General features: G+C 41.9%; 2 pseudogenes; both read right to left on the bottom strand.

Moving 5' to 3' along the window:
* Window positions 1-12,480: 12,480 nt before the first annotated feature.
* Window positions 12,481-17,128, bottom strand: LOC140186009 (interferon-induced protein with tetratricopeptide repeats 5-like; annotated as a pseudogene).
* Window positions 17,129-22,128: 5,000 nt separating this feature from the next.
* On the bottom strand, window positions 22,129-23,583 carry LOC140185935 (interferon-induced protein with tetratricopeptide repeats 1 pseudogene; annotated as a pseudogene).
* Between the last annotated feature and the right edge of the window lie 3,575 nt (window positions 23,584-27,158).

The following is a 27,158-nucleotide window of genomic DNA, read 5'->3' as shown; positions in this document are numbered from 1 at the left end:
CGGGAAGATTTCTGGTAGCTTTTATAGTCTGTAGGGTTGGGTTGAGTTGTAAAATTTGCCAACCGAGAGTGGAATGGAAAATGAAACTGGAAGCTGAAACCGGCAAACCTGCTTTTCCCTTGAGAATCTATCACAATAATCTATTACGTCTAAAAACAGGTCATGTTAGTTCAAGCACCACCCATTTTAATCCCTTTACATGTTAATCCTGCCCACTATTTGGAGTGAAGAAGAGATTTTAGAATAACATTCCAACAGACCGTGAAGAACCAAAGATTCACATAATTATTTGATATCTCCCTCAAACACTGCCTCACGCAATCCAGGAGAGTTCAGATTTTAACCCTCCGTTACTCCACTGTTGCTCTCTCTCTGTAACTATCTCCTCCCTGTGTCCGTGCTTTCACTAGCTCTGCTCAGTGGAGACTGTGACTTGGAGACATCATGGGCATTACTGCACAACATGGAGAAGCAGGAGGCACAGAGAGTCGAGGAAAAAACATTTGAAAATTCGGGAACAGAGAGTCTCCAACATTGAGCTCACCTTTGAAGTCAAAATGGAATCTTCTCAATGAGGCATCTCTGAAATCAGGACTAGGCTGACTGAGGAGAAAGGAATGAATGAAAGAGGAAAAGGAACTTGTGAAGGCTTTGGAATGCAAATTTTCTGCAGGGCTGGAAGAGAATGAGTTTTAAGGAAGAATAATGTGGAATCAGAAAGAGAGAAAATGGAAAATGCAGGGAGAAATTCTGGATTCCAATGGGCGTGTGATCAACGATCTGATGCCCATTGGGAGAGAGAGCCCAGGAAGTGAATATAATGAGTGATAGACCAAGTATTTCTGAGATAGCTGGGAGCAACAACCAGTAAACTGTTGAATGATACCATGGGACAAAACCTGTGCGCTAATATTGTGTTGCACTTCTAAAATTTCAGACATCATAAAAGAAGTAGCTGAAGAAAATTCCCAGTTTAGCTAAAGAATTGTCTGAATTGGGAGATCCGTGGAAAATGCTATATATTATTTTTTAATGTATGATAGTATGTTGACTGATGCCTAAATCTCCCATTGGACAAATTCCCACGCCATTAAGCTGGACATGATTTGATCATTTCAGAAGATCGGGACTGCTAGGTAACACGGGGGGGCCAGAAATGCTCACTTTGGGCCTCAAAGGATTGTCTTCCTCAGGGGTTTTCTCACACATTATTGTCCATGTTTTCAGCTCACAGATTTGCCAACGAAGCTTTCCAGTACCCATTCAGGCACAGTAACAACTTCCCAGAGCATGGAAACTTTGATATTAGTCTTCCCAAGGAAGAGCTCAGTTATTAAAAATTGCATTAAGGAGAAAGACAAGGATGAGAAGGCGTCCAGGACACCCAGCAGGTGAGGCTACCTTGCAAGGTCACTTCCTAATGATCACAGTACTCAACTGTGAGGAACTGAATGGATTCAATTGCTTTTCTGTCTTTATTTGCGCAGCTGGTGAGACCAAGACAGGCTATTGCTGATGTTCACTGCTAGAAATAAAGTTTCTATTAGGAAAAGTTCAGTGCAGGCAAACAATAAAGTGCAAAGACATATAAGGTAGATTGTGAGGTCAAGAGTCCATATTATTATACTAGGAAACCATTTAATAATCTAATAGCGGTACGGTGGTGGTGCTTAGTACCATACTTTACAGTACAGATGATCCAGGTTCAATTCCCACCACTTCCGGTAAGGATTGGCACGTTCGCTTTGTGACCGTGTAGGATTTCTCTGGGTGCTCTGGCTTTTTCCCACAGACCAAGGATGTACCAGTTGGTGGTTTAATTGCTCATTGTAAAATTGTCCCATGATCAGGCTCGGATAAAATCAGGAGGTTGCTGGGCAGTGTGGCTCGAAGGGCCGGAATGTCCCTACTGCATCTCAATAAATAAATACAGACTAAAACTTGTCCTTTAGCCTGGTAGTACATGCTTTGGGGCTTCTGCATCTTCTGCCCAACGTGGGGGTTGGAGGAAAGAGAGAATGTCTGCGGTGTGTCCTTGATAATGTTGGCTGCTTATCTGAGGCAGAGGGAAGTGTTGACAGAGTCACCAGATAGAAGGCTGGTTTTCAGTCAGGTGCTGAGTTGTGTCCACAATTCAAAAAAGAAGAGGCACTGGTGAGCTTCCTAGGCCATTGCATCTCTGTATTGGACCAGGACAAACCATTGGTGATGTTTATGACTAGGAATGCAAAGTCTCAATACTCTCGACCTCAGAATCATTAATATAAAGAGGAGGGTGTGAACAACCCCACTTCCTAAAGTCTATAACCCCCTCTTTTATTTTATTGACATTGAACGAAAAGTTGTTACCATGACCCCATTGCATTATTGCTATTTGAGATACGATCCACCATGTTGGTATCAGCTACAAACTTCTGATGTTTCCACTAGGATTGGACACAACATGGGTGTTTGGAAGAAGAAACCAAAACCGCTGTAAAAGTGCTAGATTTATATAAACCTGAATTTCTATGTAGTGGAACAGGCTGCTGACATAATAAACTGAATGTGTTTGATGTTTACTACCGGTGTTTGGGGGGAATGTGCATAACTGATTTCTATCAACAACGATGAGGCATCCATGTGTTGACTACTAAAGAGGCAAAGCACAACATCAAATGAAAGAGAAATTATGGGAAAAGGTTGAACAAAAAATAGCCTGTGAGACCAAACGTAACAACAACAAAGTAGAAACTAAGATCAGCAGGTATCGGAAAATGAAAGAAGTTACAATGGATATCAAAATGAACAGAGACAATTTTTAGCAATTATTTTAGTAAAAAAGAAGCTTGATCGGTGAATTGGCAACAATTTAAAATCAGGAACTGTGAATTTTAAGTGAATATGAGGAAACCCACTTACAACTGAGGAGAGGACAGGGGCAACATCAAAATATCAACACCCAGGCAAAAGTATACAGAAAATAAAATACTAATTATATATAATTTATACAAAAAATATTTAAGACAATCAAGGCCCCTGTTATCGGTTTGGGAAAATTGGAGAAGACACTGGAGGAATGTGAATTCAACTTTGAATTGGATGAGTTTTGAAAATGTTGAGAATAATAATTCCCCTTGTGAGAATTCTGTAACGAGGACACTGAATTTTGGAAGGGGGTGGTCACTTGTTTAAAATAGAGACAAGAAGGAATTTTTGTAATTCCAATTCACAGGTAGCTGTGGAAGCTGAATTGTCAGATAGATTATATACAGTATTCAAGGCTGATATGGGCATTTTTTCAGAGCCCCAACTAGTCACAAAAAGACACAGGATGCTTCCTGTGAATGTATGCAAAATGTGTGCTACCACATGGAAATATGAAAATATTAACTAGTAGAGATTATAAGCAGGTGCTTTAAATTTCAAGAGTTGTTTTTTCAGAGTTGTTGAGGTTTCTTCCAATGTTTTACAAGTCTTAAAAATGTGTGTAGAGGGTTGAGATTGTCTGTTAGCATTTTAGACTTGAGGATTTTGTGAAACAGGTAAGAAAGTACATAAAGGCCAAGACTGGAACAGCTGAACAAGCTTGAGAGTCTGTACATCTTGTGCTATAATTGAAGTTGGTCCAAATCAACATTGATAAACAGCACCACCATGAGGCAAATAAAGCATCATTTTTATGTTGTTGTATTATCCTGCAGCTCAATATATGCTCGGTAGCCACTTTATGAGATAGCTCCTGTACATAATTAAGTTGCCACTGGGTGTATGTTTGTGGTCTTCTGCTGCTGTAGCCCATCTACTTCAAAGTCACATTTCTTAGAATATATTTCTTCCCCATTCTCATGTTTGGTCTGAAAACCGGAACCTCTTGACAATCTCTGCAGGTTTTTATACATTGAGTTGATGTTACAATTGGCTAAGTAGATTTGATTTGCTTTAATCAGCTGGTGTACAGGTGGCCTGAAACATTGACCCTTTGTTGTTTTCCTTAGATGCTGACGAACCTGCTGGGTTCCTCTAGCATTTTGTGTGTGTTGCACTGAGAGCATCTTTAAATGGTATGGTGCACTTTGGTATTAGAGAGACATGGTCATTAACAAGGAAATTGTTAACAAATGGTTTAGTACAAAAGGAAAAAAAAACCTGTTGCAGACTTCTCAGAGATAGTGATACTGTGGGCAGATGAGTAAATAGGGAGATGAGAGGAATATTTCGTCAAACTCAGCTCTTTATAATTGGAAGTACCAATCTTCCCATGTAACAGGAGATGTAAACTAGGCGAAGTCATAGAGGCAAGGAGTTTACAGAGATGTAGTTGTGGAATTTCTTTCAATTGTTTTTATTCACTTATTCATTTATGAGACATGGGTGTCACTGTCAAGTCAAGAAATTACTGGTGATTCCTGATGTGGATACATCCAAGTGGTTTATTTCATTTCAGTTCCAATTTGTTACCATTTCAGTTCCCAGATAACAGCTGAATGCATTGTGCTAAATTAGATTAAGAACAGACTAATGAAGGACTGCAGTTATTTCTTTCCAAGTGAGGTCTGACTACAGTTTAATCTAGCTACAGCATGACTTCCTTACTCTTATACACAATATCCCCAGCAATGAAGGATCATGCCTTAGGCCTTCTTTCCCACCTTATCCACTTGCTCTGCTACTTTCAGTGAACTATCTGGACCCCAGAATCCCTCCAAACCTCAATGATATTTGGGGGATGACCATTAACTGTATACATTGTCCTTTCATTTGACGTCCCTAAGCACAACACCTCACACTTGCCTGGATTAAACTTCATCGGAACTTTTCCGTCCATATCTACAACTGATCTATATCCCACTGTATTAATTGATAGTCCTCCATACTCGCCACAATTCCACCAATCTTGTGACATCCACAAACTTGCAAATCCACCTGTCAATGTTTTCATCAAAATCATTGATATATAATCACAAACAACAGAGATCTCAGCACTAATCCTTGTGAACACCACGGGTCATGAATCTCCAGCAGGAATAGTCAACTTCCACCCCTCCTCTCTGTCTTCCATAGTTAAACCAGTTCTGAACCCATATTTGCAATTCATTCTAGATCATTTGCACTTTTTAACTTCTTAATCACCATAACATGAGATTCAACTTACCATGAGGGTCCTGATGAAATGTCTTACTGAAGACCTTGTAGATAATGTCCTCTGACTTACCTTCAACATGTTCCTTTGTCACCACCTCAAAAATCTCATTCAAGTTTTTGAGGCATGACCTACCCTGCAGAAAGCCATTCGGACTCTCTCTGAGGAGGACAGGCCATTTTAAATGTGTATAAATCCTTTTATTCAGTAACCTCTCCAACATCTTCCCTACCACAGCATGAGGCTGAGTGGCCTATCCTGACTAATTTTCTTGAATAAAGCACAATATTCGTTACTTTCCAGTCATTGGGACCTTGTCCATTGCTCATGAGGATACAAAGATCCTTGTCAAAACCCCAGCAATTTGTTCACTTGTTTCTTTCAATATGCAACCAAAAGGCTCCTCAAACCTATCGACTTTAATGCTTTACAGAAGAAGTATCTAACACTACTCCCTTAACCCTAGAGTGTCCCAGCACATTTGTATGTTCCACACTGGCTTCATTATCCTCAGGATTCTTCTCCTCTGTAAAGACCAGTACAAAGTACATGTTTAGTACCTCAGCCACTTCTCTGATACATGTCATATGTTTCCTCCTTTATCCTTGAGTGGACCTACCCTCTCTTTAGTTATTCCCTTTTTCTTCATATGAGTTGAACATGCTTTGGGCTCCTTAATCTTGTTCAACAAAGACATTTCATGACCCTTACCTGACCATCCTTGTCTTCACTCCTTACAGCACACGCAAACCCTGAACTCAGATCAGCTGGTCTTCAAACAACTCCCAGATGTCTGGCATGGAGAGATCTTGCATAGGCTGATCTAGATCAGTGCAGCTTATCTCTCTCTCTCTTTAATTCTACCCCCCTTAACCCTCTCCCACCCCCCTACCCTCCTCCCCCTCCCTTTCCCCTCCCTCCCGCTCCCTCTCGCTCTCTCTCTGCAATGCTGTGACATTTTCCCTTATCAGTAACCAACCCCTCTACCTTTTTCACACCCCCGCAGGACATCTGAAACAATGAAACCGGAGAGGGTTAGGCAGCCAGTCCTGTCCCTCGTGCCACCGTAATGGCAATATCATTGTAATTTCATGGACTGATGGTGGCTCTGTTCACCCTTCTTGCCCATTATACTACTTGTACTAAAGTAAACACATTTCAGCCCAGGAGCTCACAACGTTTATTAGCCTTCCTTTCACCGTATTTTATTTTGGTTTTGCGACATACGCAGTGATATTAAGACCATAGACCATAAAACAAAGGAGCAGAAGTCGGCCATTCGGCCCATCGGGTCTGCTCTGCCATTTTATCATGAGCTGATCCATTCTCCCATTTAGACCCACTCCCCCACCTTCTCACCATAACCTTTGATGCCCTAGCTACTCAGATACCTATAAATCTCTGCCTTAAATACACCCAATGTCTTGCCTTCAGTGCCACCCATGGCAACAAATTCCATAGATTCACCACCCTCTGGCTAAAAAAATGTTTTCACTTCTCTGTTTTGAATGGGCGCCTTTCAATCCTTAAGTCATGCCCTCCCGTACTAGACTCCCCCATCATGGGAAACAACTTTGCCACATCCACTCTGTCCATGCCTTTCAACATTCGAAATGTTTCTCTGAGGTCCCCCCTCATTCTTCTAAACTCCAGGGAATACAGTCCAAGAGTGGACAAACGTTCCTCATATGTTAACCCTCTCATTCCCGGAATCATTCTAGTGAATCTTCTCTGTGCCCCCTCCAACGTCAGCACATCCTTTCTTAAATAAGGAGACCAAAACTGCCCAGAGTACTCCAAGTGAGGTCTCACCAGCGCCTTATATGGCCTCAACATCACATCCCTGCTCCTATACCCTATTCCTCTAGAAATGAATGCCAACATTGCATTCACCTTCTTCGTAAAAATAAGAAAACCTGCTAAAAAAATGCCATCATGACAGCGTCCCGATGACTCCACTCGGAGATAAGGGCTTTCTTCTTCCAATTCAGATGCAAATTGTCTCGTTTGTAAAGATCTCCTCTGCCTCTGGCTTGACAGGGAACCCAATGATCCATAAATCTGAAGCCCTCTTAGCCACATATTGAACTGCAGCATGTATTTATTTCCTACCTCACTATCACCATCCTTTACTATCGAGTCACCCATCATTATCATTCTATGTCTTCCTCCTTCTCTACTTTTTCTCAGAGCTAGGCACAGTATCACTGTCACTGCTGCTGTCTTCTCAAAGCTTATTACCCTCCCCCCCAGTTGTATTCCAAGAGGTATACCCATTTCTATAGGTAACAAGCACAAGGGCACCCTGCACTGCCTGGCCACTCACATTACTTCTCCTCGTGGTCACCTTTGGGTTTGGCCACTCACTAAAACTCTCATCTATAGTGTATCCAAGCCTCCCAGATGATCTGGAGTGTATCCAACTGCACCTCCTGATCCTTGACCCCTAGTTTGTCAGCTGGTTACACTTTCCACAAATGTAGGGATCAGGAAGACCATGGAGTCCCTGCATTTCCCAAATCTTGCAGGAATATCAGAAGAAACAAAATAATGTACAGTTGAATTTGATATCATTCCCAAATTTGCTGTAAGTTACATGAACTTCAGACATATTTTAGAATCCGTGAGACAAAAAGCCAAAGATTTGGTCCTGAGTATTGAATTGGTTAATAATCTGGAGGAAAGAAACACATGCAGATAGTGGCCACAATGTGATGGTATTTTAAGATTGCTTTGAGATGCAGGGGGAAGTATCACAAACCTTGGTTTTAACTTTTAACTTATGCAACTTAAAAATAGATGAGAAATAAATAGAACACAATAAGTCATGCAAATCTGAAGACAAATAACACATAAACTCCTCTTGGGCTTCCACCGAGTCCAGGTGTCAATGAAGATGAAGATGGGAAGGTTTGTCATCGAAACGTCAGTTAAAATCAACACATGAACCAGACTGGAAACCTGAGAAGGGTCTATGAATCATTTATGCCTGGTAAGCACTAGATCCTGAAGACAAAGGGTTAGCTCCTGCTGTTTGGGCAAGAGCACTCAGCTTCATTTCCATTCACTTCAAAGGATACCATCCTGCTACAGACCTGCCTACTTCCCTGACATAAACCATGACTCGTCTAACTCTCTAACAACCAACAGAGTTGTCCTCATTTAGCTATAACTCCACCATAAACCCAAATCTCCGTAGATCAATACAAAAGTTTCCCAAAACTATTTGTGGTGGTGAAGACAGCCACGATGAAATTCAGAAACCACTGTTGGATCCTGATGCTTTTGTGATCCAAAGGTTCTTCGGAAGTCATAGGCATAAAATCTATTGCTGGCAAATTTTATTCAATTCAAGAGCTCAATAATTTCATTTAATAGCAGAGAATGTGTATAATATACAACCTGAAATGTTTGTCCTTCTCAAACATGCATGAAAACAGTCTGGGTAGGTTTTCAAAAGGGCCTGATGTCTACCCTGTACACCCGCTTGTTAGGACTTTCCTCCAAAGGTTCCACAGTGAATGTGTCGCCAACTATTTCTACTGCCCTGTGGACAATTAATTTCCAGCCTTCTGTTAGGAATACTCCTATGCTCAGACGTGAGCTCAGTCCTTTCTGGTATATGGCTAACCAGTGATATTTCTTGTCCACAGACTGTTCTTGCCCCAGCAGAGCATCCACTGGCAAGTGGGGATCAACACTGAACAGTAGGTAATAAGGGGAATATCCGGTGGTGGTGTGAGATGTCACATTATACTCATACACTATCTCGGGTAGATGCTCTGGCCACCTGCGTTTCTTTTCTAGAGACAACATACACAACAAATCATGCATTGTCCGATTGAAACACTTGCACTGAGCATTGCCAGAAGGATGATGCGGTGTGGTACAGCTTTTATTTACCCCATACAGTTTGCAAATTTCAGCTATGACCTCACTTTTGAAGTTACGGCCAAGTCAGAAAGCAACCTGTCAGGAACAGCATACTTCATAAACTATTCCTTCAGGGTCACATTTGCTGTGGTACCCATCTTTTGATCTTGATTTGGGAACGCTTGGGTGGATCTTGTGAAAATGTGTAGCTATTCAGACATTCTCACACCCGTCAGCTGACAGCTCAAGTACAGTGAAATCTACAGCGACAACTTGGAGTGGCCTAGAAGCAAGAAATGATTTCATGGGGGCGGACAGATCTTAAGCTGTGGCATCTTGGTTAACATACAACATGGACAATTTTTGATCCACTGTGCCACATCTTCGTGCATGCCCATCCAAAAACATCAGCTTCTCAACATGTGCAAAGCACTTTCTATATCTTGATGGCCCTTAGCATCATGTACATACCCTAGCACTTTACCCCAAGCTGGTAGTAGTAGAAGCTGAAAATAGAAGAAAATATTCAATGGTCACCTGGTTAAATTTGCCTAATGGTGTTTGTGGATGCTGGGAGGCTTGTATTACTGTTGTTATTTCATTGCCTGATAGGTTGTCTTTTGTTCTGCCTCGCATGGTGGACATCCTCTGTTGGCATCAGAATGTATGGTGATTCTTGATGGGTTCCCCCAACACATCCTTGGCTATAAACACAAGTGACGCATTTCACTAATAAGAGAAAATGCTGGATGAGCTCAGCTGACAAGACAGAGTCGATGGAAAAGTGTATATTCAACGTTTTGGACCCAGACCCTTCATCAGAACTGCAGAAATAAAGGTGAGGAGTCAGAGTTAAAAGGCGGGGGGTGGGGAGGAGGGTGATAGATGAAACCAGGAAGGTGGGAGAGTGGTGAAGTAAAGAGCAGGGAGGTTGATTGGTGAAAGAAATACAGGGCTGGAGAAGGGGGAATCTAATAGGAGAGGACAGAAGGCCACAGAAGAAAGAAAAGGGTGATGGCAGGTAATTAGATAAGGTGAGAAAGGGATAGGGGAATGGGGAGTGATGAAGGAGGGGGGAAATATTGCTGGAAGTTCGCGAATTCAATATTCATGCCATCAGGTTGGAGCTACCCAGATGGAATACAAGGTGTTGCCTGTCCAACCTTACTGTGGCCTCATCGTGACAGTAGAGGAGACCATGGATTGACATGCTCAAATGGGAATGAGAAGTGGAACTGAAATGGGTGACAACTGGGAGATTCCGTTTTTCCTGGCGGACAGAACATAGTAGTGGTCTGAGCAAAGCGGTCTCTCAATCTACCTGACATAGGTAGAAGGGCAGGTGATAAATAATGTGGTGGAAAAATCCGAAAAGGCGGGTATTTTTCAATTATGAGAGACTGAGAAATCCTGATTGTGCTTGTACTCAAGCCACTGAAAAGCAACATGCATGTGCAACAGTTAGTTCAAGGAACAATTGGGATATTAGCATCAATGACACTATAATCTGAATGAAAGAATAAGGAAATCTGACTACAATTATTAGGAAAGATCTGCTCTGCCATTGCTTACAGGCTGATATGTTGGTGAGACTGTGGCTGAAATATTGCTTTGGTTTCTTAACCAAAGACTGGATGGCCTTGCCATAAATCAGGTGTTCCCAAACAGTTTTATGCCATGGAGCCTTGCCATTAACCGAGGGGTCTGTGGATTCCAGGTTGGGGGCCCCTGCCATAAAGGGAGTGCGGCAAAAACGTACTAAGTTCATGCCAGGGATAGCCGGGTTCAGGTTAACTAGTAGACAAGACCTGCATTGTTTAGCATTCATAGAAATGAGAAGAGGTTGCATTGGAACTTAATAAACTGCTGCAATCAATCTGTTGTTGTATCTGTAGGAGGAGCAACAGGAAAACACAAATGCAGTCTGCAATACTGGAGAAAAATGAGTAAAAGCTGAATGATGGTCACGTCAGATGCAAGATCGAAATAGCTTGAATCTAAAATAACTGAATTTCCCACCGATTCTTGAAGGCTGTAATGTGGCCACCCAGATGATTAGGTGCTGTTCCTCAAGCTTACACTGAACTTTACTATAACAGTGAACAAGTGAGAGTGGGATGAAGAATTCATGTGGCAGACAACAATGAGTGCAAGATGACTTTTATGAGCCGAATGAGATGCTTTGCAAAGTGGCCATGACACCTGCAACAGATTTGTTATTGAAGGGAAGACCACATCAGGAACAATCTGCTCTGCTTACTCAATTGGAGTTGTGAACTTTATTACCGGCACTAAAGGCTGGAGTGAAAGTTCCCTAAATGTTCCTTGAACTGATACTGTTCGCCACAGTGTGCAGTAAGAAAATCACTCACACTTCACTACTGGTGTGGAGAATTAATTCATAACATTTCATTGGTTACTTTAACACCCAGTTTCTGATATTACAGCTCATTTAACAACATTGAAAGGAAAATATATATTAATGACCATCAGATTTTTAATTAAAATTTAATTTAAAATCTCTAAGCTTTGGAAATCCAAATTCTTAACAGAAAAAAATTCTGAAAAAACACACAACAGGTCAGGCTGCATCTCAATCCTCAGTCTGAAAAATAAACTGTTTTCCCTTCCATGGATACTGAACAAACTGTTAAATTTTCTGCTTTTATTGCATAATATTATAATACTTTTAACTTTCTGAGTTTGCTTTGTTGCTTCTTCACTGTGAATTGCATGAAGCGTTCACTCATTAGTGTGGCAGGTAAACAAACTCTAATGTGGCGTGTAGACTCTACTACAAGTTGCAAAGATTTCATCTGGAATATTATTGCGTACAAACTAAAATGCTTGGAATGGAATTATTGAGAGCAAATAATGTAAAAGTGTAAGGAACGTTTATCGTAATCAACCTCAAGTGTAAACTGGTATATAGAATATTCCACATAATCAGGTAGAAATTGGTTATGGGCCAGTTGAGAAAAAATGGAGTTGAGTACTCTCTTTTCTCATTTGAGTATTTTGTAAATCATTTTGCTTTCTTTCAGACAAAGCTTTATTAACATGGAAACTGAATCAGATGTCACCTCTTGATTGGTGCTGTCACCCAAAAATCAGCTCTACCTAGAACTTGGTGTACTAGCGATCAACTCCAGCTGAAATTGGACCCATGGAGTAATCGGACTGTGAACTTACAGTTGTGTTTACATGCTAGTGCTACTGATCTAGCCTTAGCATCAGATGTACCTGAAATAATGTCACTTCATCACAGGTGGGAATTAGAGAACTGATGTGAGAAGCAAGTACTGTAGACTGTATGGTCACAAAGTTCAGCACAAAGCCCTCAGAAGATCACTGATGAAACATGAATTAAATGTGTTTCTATTAATGTACTGCACATAATATCAGACAACTCTAACAGCCAAAAATGGTTGAGGAAAGACTTTCCACAGTCAGTGTACCCGTAGATCCGATTGGGATTCTGGAGCTTAAGTAGAAAGGTTTAATTCAGAAAGAGAATTGAGATATTCTTCATTGCCAGGATCAAATTCCAAGGCCTTTTCAAAGCATTTAACAGCCTCATCCTTCTCCCCAGCCAGCTGGTGCACCATCCCAAGAATTCCAAAGGCTTTGCTGTTTCTTGGATTCCTCTGAATTTGTTTTCCTAAGATCTTTCTCAAGTTGCTGTCACAGAGCCTCCAATGTTTATTTCCATGATGGATTTTAAGTCCATCCAGAAAATAGATGATGGCATTTGAATCAGATCTTTTGTGGTGCAGTTCAAACAATCCGACTTGTAAAGCTAGTGCCTGGTTATGATCCAGCGCAAGATATTCCAAGCTCAGCAGACTGTTGTAGATCTCCTCTGCTCTGACTGCTTCTCCATTTTCTAATTAGATTCCTGCAAAATCCAGTTTTGCAAGAAGAAATGATGGTTTGAGTTCAAATGCCTTTTCAAAGTGATGTTTGCACTTTCTGATCAACTCAGCTTTCTGTTGAAATGCAGCTCTGTCAGGATAGTTGCTGTCAGCTTTCTTTTTCAGAGTGAATAGCTTTCCCCTGTAACATAGACCAATTTGGTAGTGTAAAAAATACAGGGCTATTGCGATATTGAAAGCTCATACTATTCTGTAAATCTTTGCTACATAGCGAAGCACATATGGCAGATCTGGGGTCTTCCTCAATGTTTCTTCATCTAATTCATTTGCTTTCTCTCCTTCAATGAACCCTTGCAGCTTTAGGGCCAACATAACCATGGCCACTGTGGCATCTGGCTCAAACTCCACCACCTGTCGCAGATACTTCACTGGCTGACTCCGCTCCTGATTCACTGAATCACCAGAAATCGTTTCCACTTGATAAAGAGTAGTTGCATAGTCCATAGTCCATTCCACATTATCGGAATCTTCCTCCAGAGCCTTTGCAAAACATTCTTTTGCCTCCTCATAGCATTCAGTAGCAGACCATCCCTTCTCCCCGTACACCTCAGGGATCATTGCTGTATAGTGAGGGCCGTCACTGAACACTTTACAGGTCATCTCCAGCTTGTTGAGGTAGGACTGGGCCTCAGTCAGTTGTCCCATATGGTAATGCACCCAGGCAAAGTTTCCATAGGTGACGATGCTTCTTGTTTCAAATTAATCTGTTTGCTTCTCTCTCCAAATCTTTTCAGCTTCCTTTACATTTTGAATTGCTTCCTCACATTTGCCCTGCAGACAGTTTACAAAAGCGAGTTGGTTGTAGGACTGATCTTTATACTTCATATTCATATGGATATAATCTTGCAATCTACACATCACATCTTCCAAGTCAATAGTTTCTTTCTGTGGTCTCCATGTGAAGTGACACTGCAGCTGATCGAGCTTCTCTTTCAATAAATCTCCCGGTGTATTGCTGCAAGAGAGAAAAAATATGATCATGAATTCCATCTCAGATTACCTCATGCATGTCTCACCGGCAATCCCATAAATAGCAGATTTACTAACTGTACGAAAGTTGCCTTTTAAAGATTTTTTAAAAATTATTGTATTGCAAACCTGGAAATGCTCAGCTGTCAGTCAGTAAAATTTATAATCAGAGTAAATGCAAGTCACCTTAGGCTCCGCTAGTATGCAGGAAGCAGGAGTACAGCCAAATGATCCCACCTTCCAAAATGATTGGCATTCCTGATTGTAGTGTAGCAGTGCTCTACTGTTTGGGACTTATGGTACAACTAGTTACATGCTGGAGAAAATTGGGCAGGATTTTGTTCAGACAGGCCTGGATAAAGTCACTGACTGTAATTTGAAATGCATTGGGATGGGCCATTTCTTGTTAACAGAGAGCATCGTGCAGTTTCGTGAGCGCTTGTTCATAATCAGCCACTGGTTGTACGGTGGACAAATTTGCCAAACATATATTCCCTTTTGACTTGGTTTAGTTGCATTAAAAGTTTTCCCAAATGGTCATTTCTTCTTTGATATTTGGATTCTGGGATGTTGCCAAAAACAGATGATGATCCAACTAACCTTTGCTTCCCAGTTTCTCTTTTGAGAAACAGGAAGTTTGCAGGACTGAGACAGATTAGGAGAATGGGCAAGGAAGTGGCAAATGAAATACAATGTTGGAAAATGCAGTGTCATGCACTTTGGTTGAAGAAAAAACACAGTGCGGACTATTTTATAAATGGGGAGGAACTCTAAAAATCTAGGATGCAAAGGGACTTGGGAGCCCTTGTGCAGAATACTCTGAAGGTGAACGTGCAGGTTGAGTCGGTGGTGAGGAAGGCAAATGCAATGTTGGCATTCATTTCAAGAGGTCTGGAATATAAGAGCAGGAATGTGATGCTGAGGCTTTACACGGCACTGGTGAGGCCTCACCTTGAGTATTGTGAACAGTTTTGTCTCCTTATTTAAGATAAGATGTGCTGGCACTGGAAAGGGTTCAGTGGAGGTTTACAAGGATGATTCAGGGAATGAAAGGGTTAGCATATGAGGAACGTTTGATGGCTTTGTTCCACTTCCACTAGCATCCCGATTGGCTGACACAATATTCATAAGTTGAACAATATGGCCCCTTATAATTAGCTCAGACCCAATCATGCTAAAAGCAGAACAGACTGCTCTTACAGAACGGCTGAAATGAAATACTACAGCATAGCAGTAAAAATCTCAACCAGAGCATCACATGCAATTTAAAACATAAAAAAAATCTCAGTGAAGAATGTTCTGCAAAGAATATACTACGTGAGACTAGTGAGACAAACGTATCCTCAGATTAAGCAGAAGCAAAGATCTTTCAAGCATCATGATGTTTTTCAATGGAAAGACATATTTCACAATGAATCCCCAGATATTCATTCTCATGATCAAACTCCAAGGCCTTTTCGAAGTATTCAATAGCTTTAGTCCTGTTGCCTTTCAGCTGATACAGTGACCCTTTCATACCAAGAACATTGCTATCAGGTGGATCCTTGCCAAGTTTTTTGGCTGTCCTCATCTCCAATGACTGGGTTGTAACCAGTTTAAATGGGAGACAATTTTTTGCAATGAAAGCTTATTGACCTGAAGTAATAACTTTGCTTTACTTTTTAAGACAAGCAGCCTGATCTGCCTTTAATGATGTGTCTGTGAGTGCACAGTACCAACACTGTGTATCAAATACAGTTATAGCAATGTATTCAGTGTGCTTCCATATCAAGCTTCTGAGCAATGGTTACAAAATAATTTAAATACTTAAATTAATACAGTAAATTAAAATGTATGGGGTTTCTTTTTTGTGTCACTGCGTAGTCTAATTAAAATGACTTCTTTATTATGTTCTAATTGAAAGGGCTTCTTTGTTATGTTAACTGCTGAGAAAGTCCTTCCCGCTAGCAGTTTGTTTGAATCACGTTACTGATAAGAAGATGTTATGAACCAATTGGGATAGTTGTTAAGTTTTTGGTGTATCTGAAGATATTGTCTGCGTGGGGTTTTGGGGCAGAAGGCAGGAGAGAGAGACAGAGGATGGACCAGGTGCTGCGAGTCCGCTAATGGGGTCGGACCCCAAGCGGGGCATTCAGCGAGGAGAGGAGACTGAGACGGACTCGTGTGGAGCGTCTGGTCGACCAGCGCTGTTGGTTCCAGGCCGCCGGTTGAGGTGGTCCGAGGGGTCGCAGGGTGAAGAAGAAGGGTCCTGAGCTCCAACTGTTTGTGCACGAAGATTTTGAACTTTGATAAGTGTGGCGCCTTTTATTTTCCTTTTATATTTTATTCTCTATTAATTATATTGTTCCAGTAATATATATAAACTGTAAATCATTTAATCGTATCTGGTGTATTATCTGTTATTTGGGCGGGGTGGGGTACCTCACACAGCATCCACACAATCTTATTACCCAGTTTGGAGGGGCCGAGGGCTGTTTCCCTAGATGACAGCGAGCCGAGCGACCCTGAAGCTGGCCGGAGGGGCTACAAAAAAATAAATTTTGATTCACAGTGTTCTGTACCTCATTACGTTCAATAGAAAGAACGTTCTTTGAATATCTTTCACAGCTTCAGATGGACTTTTAATGTTGAGTCGATGGAGAAGGGTGTCTGATGTTCTGATTCCTTGCTCTAACAGATTGACTGCAACTCCCAGATGCTGAATAGAAACGTATCCTTGAAAATGAAACCATCATTTTCCTAGAAGTGATGCCACTGAAACAACAATGCAGGCTGATGCAGAGCTGCCTGGATCCACACACAAGGAAGGCTGGCAGAGCACAAGCAATAAATCACTTCGCCCATCAGACCCAACCTGATTGGCTGATCTTTTCTCTGCCTACTTAGCATACCTGGCAGGCATTGCAGATTGTCTTTTAACTATTTGTGTCTCCCTGCTTTTCCCTTTCACAGAGTTCTGTGGAAGGAGGACAAAGACTTTGGTATCAGTGATGTTCTCAGAGCCAGAAAGGGCCCCTGGTTTCATGGATACAGCTTTGCAGGTCTCCAAGTTGAAATCTAGACTGAATGAACAAGATTGTTGTACCTTAAAGCCCACACAACCCATCACCCCAGAGAGCCCTAAACGTCCTTCCAGGTGATCTGACACTTCACCTGTGAGTCTTTTGGGTTTGTTTACTGTGCTCGGTGGTCCCACTGTGGCCTCCTGTACATCGTTGAGTCCCGACATTAATTGGGAGACTGATTTGCCGAGCACCTACGCTCTGTCTGCCAGAACATGCGGGATCTCCAAATGGTTGTACCACTCATCAGGTTTTTCTGAGGCCAGGTATCTTAGGATTCATTCAAAATCCATGCCCTGAAAGCTGTAATTTGCTGAGTGATCTCTGTCCACACCAAACGGGGAGCAACTTCAGAAATCAGAGATGCAAAGGGACTTTGGAATCCCAGTTCGGATATAAAAGCAATGATGTGATGCTGAGTCTTTCTAGGACAATGGTCAGAATGCACTTGGAGTATTGTGAGCAGTTTTGGACCCCATGTCTAAGAATAGATGTGTTGGCATTGGAGAGTGTTCAGAGGGGATTCATGAGAATGATACTAGGAATGAAAGGGTTAATATATGAGAAGTTTCTAATGGTTCCCGGCCTGTACATGCTGGAGTTTAGAAAAAGGGAGAATCTCATTGAAAATAACTGAATATTGAAAGGCCCAGAAATATTGGAACAGTAGGGGATGTTTCCAAGAGTGGGAGAGTCCTGGACCACATGCCATTGTCGCAGAATAGGAGGATCCAAATTTGAGACAGCTAATCGACCGATGTCTATTATAAATCCGATACCTCCCTCCCCTTTCTCAATCTCACCATCTCTATCTCTGGAGACAGTTTATCTATGATAAACCCATGGACTGTCACAGTTACCTGGACTACAACCCTTCCCACCCTATTACTTGTAAAAACACCATCCCTTCACTCAATTCCTCCGTCTCCACTGCATCTGCTCTCAGGCTGAGGCTTTTAATTCTACAACGAAGGAAATGTCCTCCCTCTTTCAAAGAAAATGTCTTCACATCCTTCACCATCAACGCAGCCCCCAAGCTCATCTCTTTCACTTTCCGCATACCTGCTCTTATCCCATCCTCCCATCACCCTACCAGGGTCAGGGTTCCTCTTGTCCTCACCTACTATCCGACCAGCCTCTGTGCCCAGCGCATAATTCTATGGGATTTCAACCATCTCTATCGGGATCTCACCACCAATGAAATCTTTCCCTCAACCCCGCTTTCTGCTTTCTGATTGGACCCTACTTGACTCCTTGTCCATCCTCCCTCCTCACTGATCTCCCTCCTGGCACTTATCCCTACAAGCGGGACAAGTGCTACACCGGCCCCTGCACCTCCACACTCACTACTATTCAGTGCCCCAAACAGTCCTCCCAGGTGAGGTGACACTTCATCTGTGAGTCTGCTGGGGTCATACACTGTGTCCACTGCTCCCAGTGTGGCCTCGTTTATATCACTGAGCCCCGACTTCAATTGAGTGGCATTTTCGCCAAGCAGCTATGATCCTACCGCCAGAGGAGACGGGATCTCCCAGCACCCATATATTTTAATCCCACTTCCCATTCCCTTTCTTTTATGTCAACCAATGGCCTCCCCTACTGTTGCGATGAGGCCACACTCAGGTTGGAGGAGAAACACCTTATATTCCACCTGGGTGGCCTCCAATCTGATGGCATGAACATCGATTTCACGAAACCTCGGTAATGACCACCCCCCACCACCCTCTCTGTCACCAATCCCCGTCCCGTTTCCCTTCTCTCATCGTATCTCTTTCCCTGCCCATCACCTCCCTCTGGTGCTCCTCACCCCTTTACATTCTTCTATGGCCTCCTATCCTCATATATCAGATTCCCCCCATCTCCAGCCCTGTATCTCTTTCACCAATCAACTTCCCAGCTCTTTACTTCACCCCTCCACTTCCCAGTTTCACCTCTCACCTTGTGTTTCTCTCTTCCCTTTTAAATCTTCTCCTCATTTTTTTTATCCGGTGCTGCAGAAGAGATGCGGCCCGGAACGTCGACTGTTCCTGCAGAGTTCTTCCAGCATTTTCTGTGTTACTCAAATTTTAGGCAGTTGTCCATTATTCTTTTCATCATATTTTTACTCACTTTGAACTTCTTCCTTTTTATTTCCCCTGACTGAGATGGCACCAATATTTGGATATTACACTGTCCCACAGAATTGGAGAGACTCACAGTTACACTGAGTGCCTTTAATAGCTGATCATGTCTCTTTAAAAAAATTGGTTTGGTCCAATGATATGAAGCCCTGCCGCCTGAGTCTCTTATGGACAAAATGCCAATGTGGACAAAATACAGAACCCTTGCCAACTTTAGTGCTGTAGGCATGATGTTGGGTGGTTCTTCAGACAGGTCGACCACTTCAGCTCATTGACGGAGCCTGGTCCCCTTGGGTCTGTGTAAATCTACCTCATCCCCATACCTTCTACCTACCTGCAAGGAGTGTTGAGGGCTAGCATTGCAGCATTGTGGTTGGGTGCTCCAGTTTCCTTCAACTGATAGTTTCTCTGGTTGTTGTAAATTGCCTCCAGCTTAATTTTCGGAAGCTGAATCAAAGTGAGATGAATGAATATGTTGGGAGAAGGGTTGGAGGGGAATAAACTCTGATGGGAGAGTTTGCGTCGCATTAATTAAATGGGATGAATGGCCTTCTTCTTCATAAAGAACTAAACAGAAACATGAAATATGAAACATAACATGTCTAAGAGGTGACTGGCAGAGCATGGTGTGTATTATATTGAAAATGGTCAAAGTACTGCTGAGCACTCAGCACCTTCCGATCAGTTCTTGTGCTGCTTGCAGACCTACAACAGCCTGCCCCTTTGTGGAAGTTGAGGCAAAGCAAGGATCGACAAAATGTCCAGGCAAGGATAGATTGTAGACAGGTGCAGACAGCTTAGGTAAGAAAGGTATCTGATGAATGTAGCTTCCATTTTCACTGCTGAGAACTGGAGCCGTTTTGGCTGACAGAGATGAGGTAAGAATTTATCAGAAGTATTCAAGGAGCACACATCAACGAAGAAATATTTACGTTACTAAATTTAAAGTACTGTCAATAGTTAGGTGGTATTTTCTATTGAATTTAAACACCTGTATTGTGAACATTTATTGATTTTGCAAGTAAAAAATTCAAGCATAAACAACTAAGACAAATCAACACACATAAAATGCTGGACGAACTCAGCAGGTCAGGCAGCATCTACGGAAAAGAATAAAGATACAGTGTTTCAGGCTGAGACCCTTCTTCAGGACTGGAAAGGAAGGGGGAAGAGGCCAGATTGTAAAGAAATGTTGGAGGAGTGGAAGGGGGAACAGTTAGAAGGTGATCAGTGAATCCAGGAAGGGAGGAAAGATAAAGGGCTGTGGTGGAAGGAACCCAACAGGAGAGGAGAGTGGACCAGAGGAGAAAGGGGAGTAGGAAGGGACCCAGGAGGAAGTGATAGAGGGGCGAGAAGAGGTAAGAGGCCAGAGTGGGGAATAGAAGAAGAGGGAAGGGTAAGGGAATTCTTTCTCCGCAAAAAGAGAAATTGATATTCATGCCATCTGGTTGGAGGCTGCCCAGACGGAATGTAAGGTGTTGGTCCTCCATCCTGAGGGTGGCCTCAAGAGGAGACCATGGACTGAGATGTCACAATGGGAATGGGAATCAGAATTAAAATGTTTCATCGCTGGGAATGGTCTACATCTGTACCTGCTTGTCAATTCTGTATAAAAATGGCATTTCTCTATTCAGACTTCAGAACTGTGTGGTGAAAGGAGACATGATCTTCACCTTGTGCACAAGTAAATAAAGTGTAATTTTATTTTATTTATTTTATTTTGACATACAGCATGGAACAGCCTCTACTGGTCCAAGGAGACTCACCACCCACAACCCACCTATATAACCCTAGCCTAATATCAGGACAGTTTAAAATGATAAATCAACCTATAAACAGGTTTGACTTTGGAATATGGGAGGAAAAGCTGAGCATCCGGGGCAAACTCACATATTCACGAGGAGGAACAGAAAATCCCTTTGTAGACAGCATGAGAATGAAACTCTGAACTCCAATGCCCGAGCTGTAATAGCATTATACTAACCGCTATACTACCGTGGTGACTGAGAAACAAGTCTCCAGTTAATTGTTGATGACACCGTTTCTCATTCATATTTCAGATGATTGATCCTGAGCTGGTGGTCATCTGCCCTCTTTTCTCCTTTCTGCATCACCCTTATCATTCTTCCCTAACCCTGCAAATTTTATGGGACAATAGCTCACTTAAGCTATAAACATACCTGATTTCCATTGTTTAATTACAGGGTTATCGCCTTATCAGCAGCTAAGCCCCTGCACATCACCAGAAAGTCTTTTGGCTATCACTATACCAACACCATTGGTCAGGTCAAAGCATGATCCTTGCACGATACCCTTCCATCTTCTTGTTCCATTATGAGTCCATTGGCACACCCAATCTTGTTTGCTGTGTTGCAGATTCTTTGCCCTTGGTTGTTAATTATAATGAATGAAAATTCTAATCCTTTTTATTGTTAAAAATATTATCTTGTTGAATTTCCATGAATTATTCCCAAAACTCCTCCACTGCCACTCTCCAGTCATTCGCTTTCTCGGACACTCCTCCGCCACACTCAGCAGATTGGAATCAGGCAGTTAAGGATTTGTTGCTCGCGTTCCTTTGATTATGTCAAGACAAGACCAACCTCGGCTTTGAAGCTTTAATTACCAGACATGCCCTTACAGGATATTTTTCAATGATCTATAAGGTACAATCACACTTGAAAAATCATTCCAGAGTTAAACTTATACATCAATATACAGATGAAAAGTAAGATACATTCAATGGTTAATAGGTCAAACAAACCAATGTTGAAAATGTTTGATTTCTCATTTAACTCCACTTGCTGCAGTTTCCCAAATCCCATCTTTCCAGAGTCTAGAGAAACACAATGAAATTCAGTTTGCTCAGAGTACTTGAGGAATTAATATGTTTAAAAGAAACACAATAATTGGGTCTAGTTACAAAGAGACCATTTTTGCAAATCGAACACTAATGAGTAAGAGAAGGTGCTAAGAGGATATAACTAGTACAGCGACACCCCACCAAACCTATCCTCAGATCAGATGGATAAACATCCCAGTGGTGCTCAGATACGTAATTGAGAAAGAGCACTCACATCTTCCTCATTGCCAGGATCAAACTCCAAGTCCTTCTCAAAGTATTCAGTCGCCTTACCCTTGATCCCATCCATCTGATACAGTAATGCTTTGATACCAAGAGCCTTGCTTTCATGTGCATTTACACGAAGTTTCCTATCTGCCCACTTCTCCAAACTGATGCGACATTTTTCCCGTTCTCTTGAGTTATATTCAATTTTCACTCCTTTCAGGAAGAGGCTGACAGCATTTGTTTCAGATTTTTTCTGGTACAGTTCAAATAACCCAGCTTTCAGACATATGCTCTGCATATTTTCTGGTCGAATGTCCACTAACTCCGCCAATCTATGGTAAATCTCCTCTGCTCTGGGATACTCCCCACTTGTTATGCAGATGTCTGCAAAGTCCAGTTGTGGCAGAATAGCTGACCTTTGACGGTGGTCAAAAGACTTTTCAAAGTGATACCTGCATAGATTGATCAAATCAGCTTTCTGCTGAAATACAAGATTGCGAAGGCCTTTCAGCTTCCTTTTGTAGCACAATCCAAGTTGGTGATGTAAGAAACAAGAGTGTGGAGTTAATTCTAATGCTTGTTTCAAGAGCTCGATTGCTTTCTCCACAGATCCCCTTTGTCTGTAATATTTCGCAGCATAGCGAAGCACATATGGAAGATCAGAGGTCTTCTGCAAAGCTTGTTCAACTAATTCATTTGCTTCCTCATTTTGCCCTAAAATCTGCAGTTTTAGAGCCAACAGCACCATGGCCACAGATTCATCTGGATCAAGCTCCAGTACTCACCGGAAATGCTTCACTGACTGACTCTGATCACGACTCTCTGGGGTTCCAGAAGGTGATTCCAGATGAGACAGTGCAGTCGCATATCCCATTATCCACTTGGTGTTGTCAGGATCTTGCTCCAGAGCCTTTGCAAAGCATTCCTTTGCCTCCTCATAGAACTCAGCAGCAGAACTCAACAATGACCATCCCTTCTCCCTGTACACCTCAGGGATCATTGCTGTATAGCAAGGACCATCACTGAGTGGTTTACAGATCATCTCCAGCTTGTCCAGGTAGGACTGGGCCTCGGTCAGCTGTCCCATGTGGTAATGCACCCAGGCAAAGTTTCCATAGGTGACGATGCTTCTTCTTTCAAATTTAGTTTTGTGTTTCTCCCTACGAATGTTTTCAGCTTCCTTTAAATTTTGAGTTGCTTCGTCACATCTGCCCTGCAGAAAGTTTACAAAAGCAGGATGGTTGTAGGACTGATCTTTATACTTCATATTCATATCGATAGAATCTTGCAATCTGTACATCAGATCTTCTGAGTCAATATTTTCCTTTTGTGGCTTCCATGTGAAGTGACACTGCAGCTGATCGAGATTCTCTTTCAATACATCTCCCGGTGTGTTGCTGCAAGAGAGAAAAATCATAATCATGAATTCCATCTCAGATCACTTGATGCAGATCTGACCTGCAATCCCATAAAGAGCAGATTTACTAACTGTATGAAAGCTGTTTTTCTATAATTATGGCATTGAAAACCTGGAAATGCTCAGACTGTCAGTTTGCATCTGAGGAAGGAGAATGTTTCAGATCAATAACCCAATATGAAGAATTGATTCATGTGATGAAGATGGAAATGTGTCTCCTGAACAGCCTAGACAGCTGATCTGTTGCGTCGCTACACTGATGTTGCACTTGGTTTTATTACCAGACGTTGAGCTCTCCCACTATTGCAGACTTTCTTTTTTTTGCCAGCAGTCTGAGCAAAGCTCCAGATCTAGGGGCAGAGAAGTGGTGCTTTTCTCCAGGCAGCCACCAATACTCAGAGTCAATGTCTAGAAGACCCAGAACCTCAATAACATAAGTGAGATAAATCTGTTTTGTGAAGTCCACTGAAGTCTGGCAATTTACGAGTTATCAGACCAGTTCACAGTGCAATTACATGAGCAACATCCCCTGATCCTGCTGTACATTTCTGAAAGAACATAGACCAGCATAGAACATATTGTGCCGACCTTTGAACCTATCTAGAACCAACTCTGCTTGCTGCTTTCTCACAAAGGTCATGAATTTGCCGCACCATGAATGCTGCTCCTCCACCCTGTCCTGAAAGCCGCTAGGGACTGGAATTATGACAGTTTAGAGTAGCATGATCCTCTGGTGTATTAACTCAGTTCTGAATACACCCCATAAGCTCCAGTGTGGTCAAATCTACATGGATGTAGTGTACGGCAAAGCTGAATCACATCCTACGTTTAAAGATTTGAAGATTAAAGATAAGCTTTCTTTGTCACATGTACATCAAAACATACAGTGAAATGTCTCATTTGGCATCAAATCAGATCAAAAAGAATTGTGCAGGGCAGCTGACTATGTGGGGTATAGATAGGGTAAATGCAAGCAGGCTTTTTTTCACAGATGATGGGTGAGACTTGAACAAGAGGACATGGTTTAAGGGTGAAAGGTGAAATTTTTAAGGGGAACATGAGGGGGAGATTCTTCACTTCGTCACTCAAAGGGAGGTAAGCATCTACAGCAAAAAATAACCAGTTGGAGCAACTGAGAGGGTGAAGAAATATCTGTGGAGGGTGGGATAGTTGTCATTTCAGACTGAGGCCCTTTATCGGCATAGAGAAATAGCCAGTTTAAAGAGGGGAGTGGGAGGAGTGAGATAGCGTTTGGCAGATGGTAGGTGAAACCAGCTGAGGAGCGGGATGGTGAATAGATGGAACAAAGTGGACTGGGAGGATAAGTAGAGACAGATTGAAAAGAGAGGTAACAAATGGGCAATTGACGCCCCGTAGTGTGGGGTAAGGGTCATTGTCTAGATTCCTGACTTAGTAGAGTGGGACGTAGCTATGCTTGGTGGTTATGAACAGGGAGTGTTTATCTATTGAAATAAAGAATTTGTATTTTTCCTTTAAGTTTGATGTAAATTAGAATATGTTTCTAATGAGCAGCATTCAGAGGTGCTGTGGGTGCTAACTTGGCTCTCTCCACAGAAAAGCTGGGTGCTGCTTCTTATAAGAATTCATCAGCTTCACTTACCTGATGTCTGCGTCGCGGTGTTGGCCACATTGTGACCAGCAAACTCCATGCACGAGTTATGCAGTAATACAAGGAAATTACAGTATCACCAAGATAAGGGGTTGAGTTATAAGTCAGAACTCGAAGTTGGAGTGAATGTTGTTTGAACTGATCAATGTCATTGAGGCACGGAGAAGAGTTTTAGGAACTTCTGTGTACCCGTTCCATGCTAACCATGAAGTACGCATCCTCACTGATCATTTTCACAAGCACTGACCCTAGATTTTTCTGCCTCGGAATTTCAAGTACCCTCAAAACAATAAACCCAAAAGAACCCAATTAATGAAAAATATTAAAAGATGAACATACAATGTGCAGGAGAATAAATAACACAAATTGTGAAAACAGTTTCAGAGGCAATTAGTAGCAAGGCTAATTAGTCAGTGATGATGAAACCCATCATCAGACAAAAACGCTCATGAAAAAGCTGTGAACAGAAGTCTCAAGGAAGAGCCTAAAGCTGCTGCTGATGCTATGAAAATACCATGGGTATCCAGTTTAAATCAAGAAGGCAACATCCATCATCTGGGACATGCCATATTCTCACAACTACCATCAGACAGAAGATACAGAACCCTGGAATCCTGTACCAGCACATTGAAGAACAGCTACTTCCCTTCAACCATTCAGTTCTTGAACCAAACAGCATAATTTTAATCTCTCTTGTTTAACACTCTGAGTGCTTTGCACTAAAGTGCGTTTAGTTTATTGTTGTTATACTTATTTTCTGTCTTGTAAGTATTGTGTGTAGTTTAGATTTATGTTTCTCCTGTCAATGCTTCTTAAGTGATGCTATGTGACTGTGATGCTGCTGTAACTTTTTCATTTCACATGAGAATATCCACTCGTTGCAATTTTATTCGATACCTCCTGTACATAATAAAGTGGCCGCTGAGTGATTGTTTGTGGTCTTCTGCCTCTGTTGCCAACGCACTTCAAATTTCACACCAATTTTGCAACATGTGTTTATCTGTGCTATGGTCACTTTCCTGTCAGCTCAATCCTCGCTGGCCATTCTCCTCTGGTCTCTCGCATTAACAAGGTTTTTTCACCTATACAACTTCTGCTGATTGGATTTTTTTTCATTTTTTGCACCGTTCTCTGTAAATTCTAGAATTTGTTGTGCTTGTAAATCTCAGGAGGTCAGCAGTTTCTGAGAATCACAAACCATTCCGTCTGTCACCAACAATCATTGCACAGTCAAAGTCACTTAGATCACATTCCTTCCCCATTTTGATGTTTGGTCTGAACAACTAAGCCTCTTGACCATGCCCGCATGCTTTTATGCATTTTGTTGCTGCCACATTATAGGCTGGTGAGATATTTGCATTAAAGAGCTGGTGTACCTAATAAAGTGGCTACTCAGTTGATGCACTTGCGCAATGAACTTAGCTAAGACTTTGAATTGTTTCTGCAATGCTGACAACACAGCAAATTGGACAAAGAATTGCAAAAGTGTTAAGTGTAAAATGAAAACAACAGTATCTTAAGCTTGGTACTGTCATAAACAAGTCTGTAAAAAGACTTCTGTCTCTGAGGAGAGCCCAATGCAATAACTAGCTGTAGGACAAGACTGAGAGATCTAGGATAATTCCTCCTCAGTGCAGAGAGTTGTGAAAAACAGGGTAAAGATGTTAGAGGTGCAAGAGACTGCAGATGATTGAATCTGGAGCAAAAAAAAAAGATATGCTGAAGAAACTCCACAGGTCGAACACTGTGGAGGTGAAGGAATGGTCAATGATGAGGGTCGAGACTCATTATAAGATCTGAAGAGTAGAGAGAAGGTAAACTGTATGTAGAAGTCAGAGGAAGCGGTGAGACCAGGACTAGTAGGTGATAAGTGGAACATCACAAAGGGGATCTGAACCCGATGTGTGTGCACTGGATTATAAACTGAGAAAGAGCATGAGTATATCAGTAAGACAGATTC

This window comes from Mobula birostris, chromosome 21, assembly GCF_030028105.1.
Source record: "Mobula birostris isolate sMobBir1 chromosome 21, sMobBir1.hap1, whole genome shotgun sequence".
Lineage (NCBI taxonomy): Eukaryota > Metazoa > Chordata > Chondrichthyes > Myliobatiformes > Myliobatidae > Mobula > Mobula birostris.
Note: the sequence above shows the minus strand (reverse complement) of the source record. Positions and strands in the feature narration are given on the sequence as shown.